Below are 9,391 nucleotides of genomic sequence, written 5' to 3'. Positions count from 1 at the left end.
GATCCCTCCTGATTGAAAAAGACAACAGCGTCCTCAGTTGCTAGCCCCTTTCCACGGTTGCGCCTCCGTACCTCTGCACTTTACTTCCGCACCTCCCCTGAGTCTCAGTGTGCTTTTCTCTTTCCTTTTAGTTGTAGAATTTTCACTCAGCCAGCCTTCCTGTCGTTCTGGATGATATCCATTTTGTCTTTAAGTTGTATTTTTGAAGTGGTTGTGTGAGGCAGCAGTTTCCGGTGTTTACCTATGCCACCATCTTGTTAATCACCTATTTTATTGACACCAGTTCTAAACTGTGGAGGGTAAAGAGGCAGTTAGGCCCTAGCTGGTTTGGCTCAGTGGATAGAGCCTTGGCCTGTGGACTGAAGGGTCCCAGGTTTGGTTCAGGTTAAGGGCACATGCCCAGGTTTCAGGTTAGCTCTCCAGTAGGGGCCGTGCAAGAGGCAGCCTGTCAATGTTTCTCATCATTGATATTTCTATCTCTCCCTCTCCCTTTCTCTCTGAAATCAATAAAAATAATAAAAAAATCTATAATAGTAAAAGCATAAATGCAAATTGACCGAATGGCCGAATAGTCGATGACCTTCCAGACGAAGCCTGGGCTGTGAGGGTCAAGGCATCTAGGGCTGCGAAGTCCTACTCTTGCATGAATTTCATGTATTGGGCCTCTAGTATATATATAAAATTTTAAAAAAAGCAGTTCAGAGTTAAATTTCTGACTCTTGAAACAGTCTTAAAAAGCTAAACCTGATTTTTGGTTGGCATGCCCTCCCCTTCCCTTTCTCTTATTAGAGAACTAGGGGCCCAGTGCACGAATTTGTACACCTTGAACAGAACTTGGGCCACGAAGCTGCAGTGGGCACAGGGGTGGGCCTCGGCCCATTCTCCGTCCCCCTGCCCAGCCCCTCCTGCCGTGGCACCCGGTGCCCTGTCTGCCAGCAGCCCCGCTCCCAACGCCGCCGCTCCCATGCGCTGATGGTGCTGGCCCTGCTCGCACCTGCTGATGGCACAGAGTGATTGGGGCTGGCACCGTTGGCGGGTTCGAGTGGCACCTGCTGCCCCAATCACCCCTCAGGAGCAGGGGGAGGTGGAGAAACCTTCAGGGGCAATCGGGGCCAGCAGCCACCGCTCGTACTTGCTGACGGTGCCGAGAGATTGGGACTATTGCTGGGCAGTGGGTATGAGTGCTGGGTAGGACTGCTGTGCGCGGGATCAAAGAATTTTCAATTAACCACCAGAGTTCACCCCAATGACAGCAACCTGCCTTGGTCTGGTGCCCTCGTTCACCTGCTCCACCATCCTGCCGCAGCTGACGCCCACCATGTTCTGTACGCGCCCCCTGGTTGTCAGCGCATGTCATAGCGACTGGTTGTTTGGTCCTGCCGTTCGGTCTATTTGCATATTAGGGTTTTATATATATAGATAAGAAGTCCTGGCCCTGGTCTTAATTTTAGCAGAAAATATAACCTAAGTTATTGATTTGTAGGCAGTGGTAGGATGGTTTCCTATAGAATTTTTTTAGGATGTGTATAGGTCTACAAAACCTTAATTTTTAAAAATATACTTTTATTGATTTCAGAGAGGAAGTGTGGGGTGAGAGAGATAGAAATATCAATGAGAGAATCATTCATTGGCTGCCTCCTGCACGCCCCTTCTGGGGATCCAGTCTGCAACCTGGGCATGTGCCCTGATGGGGAATCTGACCATGCTCTCCTGGTTCATGGGCCTGTGCTCAACCACTGAGCCACACTGGCTGGGCAAACTTAAAAAAAGAAAGAACCATAAGTGTATCTTCATTGCACACCTTTATGTAATATGCAGTATGGTTTGGAAATAATGGAGCCCACCAGAAAACAAACTTTCCTGAACCACTATTGGTTCATGGGGTTATAGATTTGAAAACAGTTGCTATAGTAGAGTCGCTTACTGGTGAAACCATTACTTTTACTCTTCCCTTTCTGTTTTAGTTTGGAAGGTGGGGATGGCTCCTCTGACATTAGTGAGGGAAGAAGCAGGAACAGAGTGAGAACATTGGTGTGTGATGGTTCTAAACTTGCTCTTAAAGAAACAAACAGCTTTACTGAGATACTCACATACCATACAATTCACCTATTTAAAGTGTAAAATTTAATGTTTTTAGTATATTCATAGGGTTGTGTAACCATCACTGTACTCTAATTTTAGAACATTTTCTCTCTCTTTGTAAAAAGCTCTACACCCATTAGCAGTCAGTGCTCTTTACCTCTCTCCCCTTCCCAAGCCCCAATAAACTACTAATCTAGTTTAACCTAACTACTAATCCACAGCCTAACTACTTATATAAATTTGCCTATTTTGGACATCTTATATAATAAAAAGCTAATAAGCAAATCGACCGAATGGTAGAGTGACCGGTCGCTATGACGTGCACTGACCACCAGGAGGCAGATGCTCAACGCAGGAGCTGCCCCCTGTTGGTCAGTTAGCTCCCAAAGAGGGAGTGCCTCTCAGCCAGACGCCACTGCAGTCAGACATCCCCCGAGTGCTTCTGGACTGCAAGAAGGCACAGGCCTGGCTGAGAGACCCCCCCCCCCCCCAGGGCATAAATTTTGTGAACCGGGCCTCTACTTTAATATAAATGGAATCAGGTAATATGTACTCTTGTGACTGGCTTCTTTTACTTGGCATTTTTCTTTTTTTCACTTAGCATATTTCAAGCATCATACATGTAGTATATATCATTCCATTTTATTGCAAAATACCACATTTATCTCTTCATCAGTTAATGGGCATTTGAAGTGTTTCCACTTTTTTGCTCTTATTATTTAATGCTGCTATGAACATTTGTGTACAGATTTTTCTGTGGATGTATGTTTTCGTTTTTGGGGGTATATATCCTAGGAGTAGAATGGCTATGTCATATGGTAACTGTTTTACAAACTACCGAATTGTTTTTCCCAGTGGTAGCATTATTTTACATTTTCACTAGCAATGTTTGAGAGTTTCAGTTTCTCCACATCTTTGCAACTCTTGTTATTGTCTGTCCTTTTGATTATAGCCTTCCTAGTGGATATGAAGTGGTATCTCATTTGTGTTTTTTATTTGCATTTGCCTAATGACTAATGATGTTGAACATTTTTTCATGTACTTAATGGACATTTGCATATCTTCTTTGGAGAAATGTCTGTTCAAATTTTTGCCCTTTTTTTTTCAGTCAAATGCGCTACCCTTGAGCTATATCTTCAAATCTTTACCTGTTTTTTTTTTTAAAAAATATATATATTTTATTGATTTTTTACAAAGAGGAAGGGAGAGGGATAGAGAGTTAGAAACATCGATGAGAGAGAAACATCTATCAGCTGCCTCCTGCACACTCCCTACTGGGTATATGTGCCCGTAATCAAGGTACATGCCCTTGACCGGAATCGAACCTGGGGCTCTTGATTCTGCAGGTCATGCTCTATCCACTGAGCCAAACCATTTAGGGCCTGTTGTTGTTGTTTTTTTAATGGGGTTGTCTTTTAATATTATTGTGATGTAAGAGTTCTTTATATATTCTGGATATCTAACTTGCCTTTTTGACTGCTAATTAGTCCTATGTTATTTGCTCAGAGGCGGAGAAAAGTAATAGATACAAAGACTATTAAAAAAACCTGGTGAGTTTTCAGTCAGACCTTAGTTTTTCTTATTTTTAATTTACTCTCTTTCCACTCTTGAGAAACCTGGTTTGTTCGTTCATTGAACAAATAGACTGCTGACTATATGCCAGGTTTGGGGGTTAAAAAGACAACAAAATAAATAAAAGTTCCTGATTGTTGTGGAGCGGAGCTTGCATTCTAGTTGGGGAGAAACAGTTAACAGAAGTCCTATCAGATGGTGAAAAAAGCAATGAAGAATAAAACGGGATACAGTGTGATGAAAGTTGTAACATATTCTTCACCTTTCCTGATTACTTAAAACTATTCTCTCTGCTCTTTTTTTTTTTAAATATATTTTTATTGATTTTTTACAGAGAGGAAAGGAGAGAGATAGAGAGTTAGAAACATCGATGAGAGAGAAACATCGATCAGCTGCCTCCTGCACATCCCCCACTGGGGAAGTGCGCGCAACCCAGGTACATGCCCTTGACCGGACTCGAACCTGGGACCTTTCAGTCCGCAGGCCGACGCTCTATCCACTGAGCCAAACCAGTTTCGGCTATTCTCTCTGCTCTGTTTGACCTTATTGCCCTTTCCATTTATTTTCATCCTATACATCTTTAGCTAAACTTTAATCTCCCTGTTGCTCCTAATTCTTAATCCCCCTGAAGTCTAACTTTTGATCTTACTAGTCCACAAAACCACCCTTCAGTATTAATGATCTTCTATTAAAGGCCATTATTATCGTCTCAATTTATGATCTATGTGTAACACTATTACCTTTCTTCCCATTAAATCTCTTGTTATTTCCAGTATGATTTTTCTCTAGTTCTTTTTTTTTTTTTACCTCAAAAATCATCAATGGTTTAATCTAAAATAGTGTCCTCAGTAATGGTATATTTCATTCACTTATTTTTTTTTCCATTTTTTTTTTCATTAGTTAAGGTATTACAAATGTGTCCTCATCCTCCCCATTAACTCCCAACCTCCCCCGCCCCGCACACTCAAATTCTTTTTAAACTAGTTCCTTTTCTCTTAATTATCTCTTAAGTTTGGCCTCTCTTCCTTTAATACTATTCCTGTGGTGAATTTTGATCATTCTCACATGATTTTAATTGCTTTCTGAGAGCATATGACTATGAGATCTCACTTAGCTCATGCTGCACCCCTGCTTTCAGGTTTAGCTAGTGGAGCTGAGATGAACAGCTGATTGCTACTCATGGAGCAGGATTCTTTTCCCTTTATTCCTTCCTCGGGCGGATTTCTCCTGTTCAGGCTGATTAACACAGGTTATTTCCATGACTGCTTTAATATTTACCTATGACTATTAACAATTCACAATGCTCAGTCAAGTAATCTGAATCAGAGGGTTTATTCCTTCATGGATGCTAGTGAATTTTATACTTTTAAGTCTTTTGAAAGATAGGGCTGAGTTCAGAACTTAAAAAAGAAGGAATAGTCTTTTGATCTCTAGTGCTATAGCATTTACTTTAAACAAACTTAATTCTTTTGTCTGGTGTTAGGCTGGTCTTTCATTCAAGCAACTGTCACAGTGAGGCATGAATTTTTCCTTTTGTATAGAGGAGGAAATGAAGCCTTAGATAAATTACCAATATACTCATGGTCACAATTGGGATTCTAATCTAGGTCTTGACTCAAGTAATGAATGCTTTAATTTCTTTGTAGACTATAAAGCATTATATCTGTGGATGGGAGAGAGAAGAGTTCATAAGAATTACTTGTGAGCTTTTTCAAAATACTTAGCCCCATTTCACCTCCTGCCCCCAAATAATGCATTATTATACAACTTAGTCTGTTAAATATCTGCTTCCTAAATGTGATAGTGTGTGACTCAGTTTAATATACACTTGAAGACTGCTTATATTAAAAGAAATTCCATATTCTGTTGTTGGTGGGATATAATACATTAAATTATATTAGAGCGTACCCATCAGTGAATGACTGGTTTTACTAATTCTGGTTGTGTCATTCATCAACATAAACTTTCTTGTATGTTCATATTCAAAAGATTTGGAGAAAAAGCTACTAGGTGTTGTTGGCACCAGCTTAAACTGTATAAATTATGGATGTAATTGAATGAGTAAATATAATTGTTTAACTGTAGTTTGCTCCAGAGATGTAAGCTTGTAATTTGGAGGAGACTGCGATTTTTCTGACTTCATCATGAACCTTAGCCTTTCCTTGTGAGATTTTTATGTTGCTAGTCATTTGCCTCGGCAGGGAGAAGAAGATTGGCATATGTTTGTTATTTTAGTTAACCAGCCTGGGGTTCAGGACATCATTTAGCAGCAGCAATGTAGATTAAAATGAAGAAAATAGAGAAACAAAGACATTGAGACTAGAACACATTAGAAAGATATTTAGGAACTAGAGTTGGTAGTGAATGGTAACTAATTGGAGGTTCTGCCCTAACCGGTTTGGCTCAGTGGATAGAGCGTTGGCCTGCGGACTCAAGGGTCCCATGTTCGATTCCAGTCAAGGGCAAGTACCTTGGTTGCGGGCACATACCCAGTAAGGGAGTGTGCAGGAGGCAGCTGATCGATGTTTCTCTCTTATCGATGTTTCTAACTCTCTATCGCTCTCCCTTCCTCTCAGTAAAAAAATCAGTAAAATATATATTAAAAAAAAATAATTGGGGGTCCTAAAGGTATTGATGTGGGGGACTCAATATATAAGAAAGATCCCTTTCTCTTGTCTGAATTCTGAGTTGACTAAGAAATAAAACAAGAACCAACAAATGATAAGTGAAATATTACTGTTTGTACAGTTGGTTTTTTATTGAGATAAAAATTCACATACCATAAACTTCACCATTTTAAAGTGTACAGTTGATAGTTTTATGCTAAAAGTTTTTATTTGCAAGGTTGTACAGCTATCACCATTATCAAATTCCAGAATATTTTCATCATTCCCAAAAGAAACCCGGTTTGGCTCAGTGAATAGAGCACTGGCCTGTGAACGGAAAGGTCTCAGGTTTGATTCTGGTCAGGGGTACATGCCTGGGTTGCGGGCTCGGTCCTGATCCAGAACATACCCTTCATTAACCAAAAAAACCCTCCCACCTACCCCTTCCATCATCTCCTGGCAACCACTAATCTACTTTCCATCTCTAGGATTTGCCTATTCTGAATATTTTGTATAAATGGAATCATACAATATGTGGCCTTTTGTGTATGACTTCTTTCATTTAGCATAAGGCTCTCAAGGTTCATCAGTGTTGTAGTGGGCTTCATTCAAAAAAAATATTTTTTTTTATTGATTTCAGAGAGGAAGAGGGAGAGAGATATAGAAACATCAATGATGAGAGAGAATCATTGATTGATTGCCTCCTGCACACCCCACCCTGGGGATTGAGACTGCAACCGGGGCGTGTGCCCTGACCAGGTATCGAACTGTGACCTCTTGTTCATAGGTCAGTGCTCAACCACTGAGCCACGCCGGCTGGGCTGGGCTTCATTCCTTTTTATGGCTGAATAATATTCCATTGTATATTATGGATATTGTATAGATATGCCACAGCTTATTTATCCATTTATCAGATGATGAATATTTGATTAATTTCTACTTTTTGGCTGTTACGGATAATGGTGTTATGAACACTATGCAGTTTTTTTGTGAACATATGTTTAAATTCTTTTGGGGATACGTGCGCGCGCACACACACAGATATACAGGTGCCTAGGAATAGAATTGCCAGGTCATATGGTAACTTTTGGAGGAATTACCTTTGCTTCTGATAAGGGTGATATCATAGAATATTGTAGAATGTGGCTTAGTTTTAAAAGCCAAATAGTTTAACTTTCCACATTCTCTCATTCCTACCCAACAGAACCCAATATGGACCATGGTACAGTCCACCTGATGTCTAGATTGTTAGACTCAACAGAGCAGGCACACCCAGATTACTGCCTTACAGAGTCCTGGATGTAGGTTCTGGAGTTATCTCTAGTCACTAAGTTATTTACCTCTTTGAGAGGAGTGGGTTAAGAGCCCAGGAGTATTTAAGAGAAGTCAGTCATTCCTCATAGAAATCAAGATTTGAAAAGAAGTGTGCTACTCTAACAAAGGAAATGAAAGTCATTTTGTCACGTTAGGAAATATTTTATAGAAAGATAATGAATTCAGTTTGGGACATGTTAAATTTGGGATTTCTAGTTGGGCATGTTAGATACTTGTTTGGAGATCAGGAGATTTATAACTGCCAGAGGTACAGATTTGAGGTTCATACGCATGCAGGCAATTGAAACACCGGAGTGAATAAATCACCCATAAGTAAAACGGTAGAGAAAAGTATAGTAATTCCCATATCTAAGTCTTTGAGGTGTTGGTTCCAACTGATTTCTCAGCTATACCTTACTCTGACTCAGTTCTGAGTTTTGTGATTTTTGATTTTGAATTTGTTACTTTTGGAACCTTATTTGTGGGAATTCTTCTAGGCGGAGATCAAAGGCAGATTCCTTCAGAGGATTTGCATTTGCTTCTATCAAGATTGGGTGGGAGACACTACCAATGTAGAACTACCCTAAACAGAGTTCTGAATATAAAGCTTTTAAAATTATAATTAGGTGAGAGTCAGCTTATTGTGCATATCAGGGGAAATACTGTTGAATGCAATCCTGGCCCCCATCCCTTCCCCAGCACTCAATGCCAAGGATAAGAAGCAATTTTTCTTGCACTTCCCTTGGTTAACACCTGGACTTTGCCTTTGCCTCTGTACCTTGGGCCCCGATAGGCTTTGGAATTGCAAGCTGATATTCACAGGGTTTGGCAAAATGCTCTGAATGTGAATAAAAGCTGGTTTCTTTTCTCTGCATACTTTTCTAATTTTCCTTTCTTACTTAGTCTTTGGTCTTGATCATGCCTTATTTTATCCAGTGTTTGTTATCTTAAAGGTTTAAAAATATTTTATCCAGTGTTTGTTATTTTCAATGGCATGTTGATCAAGCTATCTATTCTGTTACTCTGGCAGAAATAGAAATGTCTGTCTCTCTTCAGAGCATGCAGGGACAGTTGTATGCGGGGAATTCAGTAAGCCTCTAAATCAAAGGTTAAAAACTTGGGACAAAATCCAATGTTTGTTTGGTCCACATAGCATTTAGAAAATAAAAATCAGGAGATTTAAAATAAAAATTTGGATATCTTATTTCTCTTGAGAAAAATTAGAAGACTTTACAATACCGGACTTGCAGTCTTGTTTAGTAACAATTTTCTAGAACTAGGAATAGCAGATGATTTCTTCAGAGTGAACATGTTTTCTTTAGTTGCTCATAATCTTCATCAGTTGTGTAACGTATGCATATGTATACACATACTTATTCCAACTTCTCTCATTCATGTTACCTGTAGACATTTGTGAATCATTCTTGTGCCCAGTATTAGTGCTAATAGACAATTTCACATTTGCTCATCAATTTATTTAATTCTTACATCAAACCTGCAGTTTATTCCTGATGAATAAATAAAGTTACATAGGTGGTATTATTGCCAAGTTACAGATGAAGCAACAGGTTCAGTGAGGTTTTATATGAATTCTTCAAGGTCTCATAGTGCCACAGTTAGAATTTGGCCCTAGAACTCTCTTATTCAATGGTTTTTCTGTTTTAGTGCTGTTCTTCACTTTTTTTTTAAACACATTAAGCACCTAGTCCAGTGGTCGGCAAACCGCGGCTCGTGAGCCACATGCGGCTCTTTGGCCCCTTGAGTGTGGCTCTTCCACAAAATACCATGTGTGGGCGCGCATGTACAGTGCGGTTGAA

The 9,391-nt window shown here is 39.9% G+C and overlaps 1 protein-coding gene across 2 annotated transcripts in view; it reads left to right on the top strand.

Moving 5' to 3' along the window:
• FOXJ3 (forkhead box J3) overlaps positions 1-9,391 on the top strand; it is a 134,097-nt gene that overhangs the window by 17,729 nt on the left and 106,977 nt on the right. The gene's annotated exons all lie outside the window — the stretch shown is intronic.

The sequence above is a fragment of the Myotis davidii genome, unplaced genomic scaffold (assembly GCF_000327345.1).
Source record: "Myotis davidii unplaced genomic scaffold, ASM32734v1 scaffold458, whole genome shotgun sequence".
Lineage (NCBI taxonomy): Eukaryota > Metazoa > Chordata > Mammalia > Chiroptera > Vespertilionidae > Myotis > Myotis davidii.
Note: the sequence above shows the minus strand (reverse complement) of the source record. Positions and strands in the feature narration are given on the sequence as shown.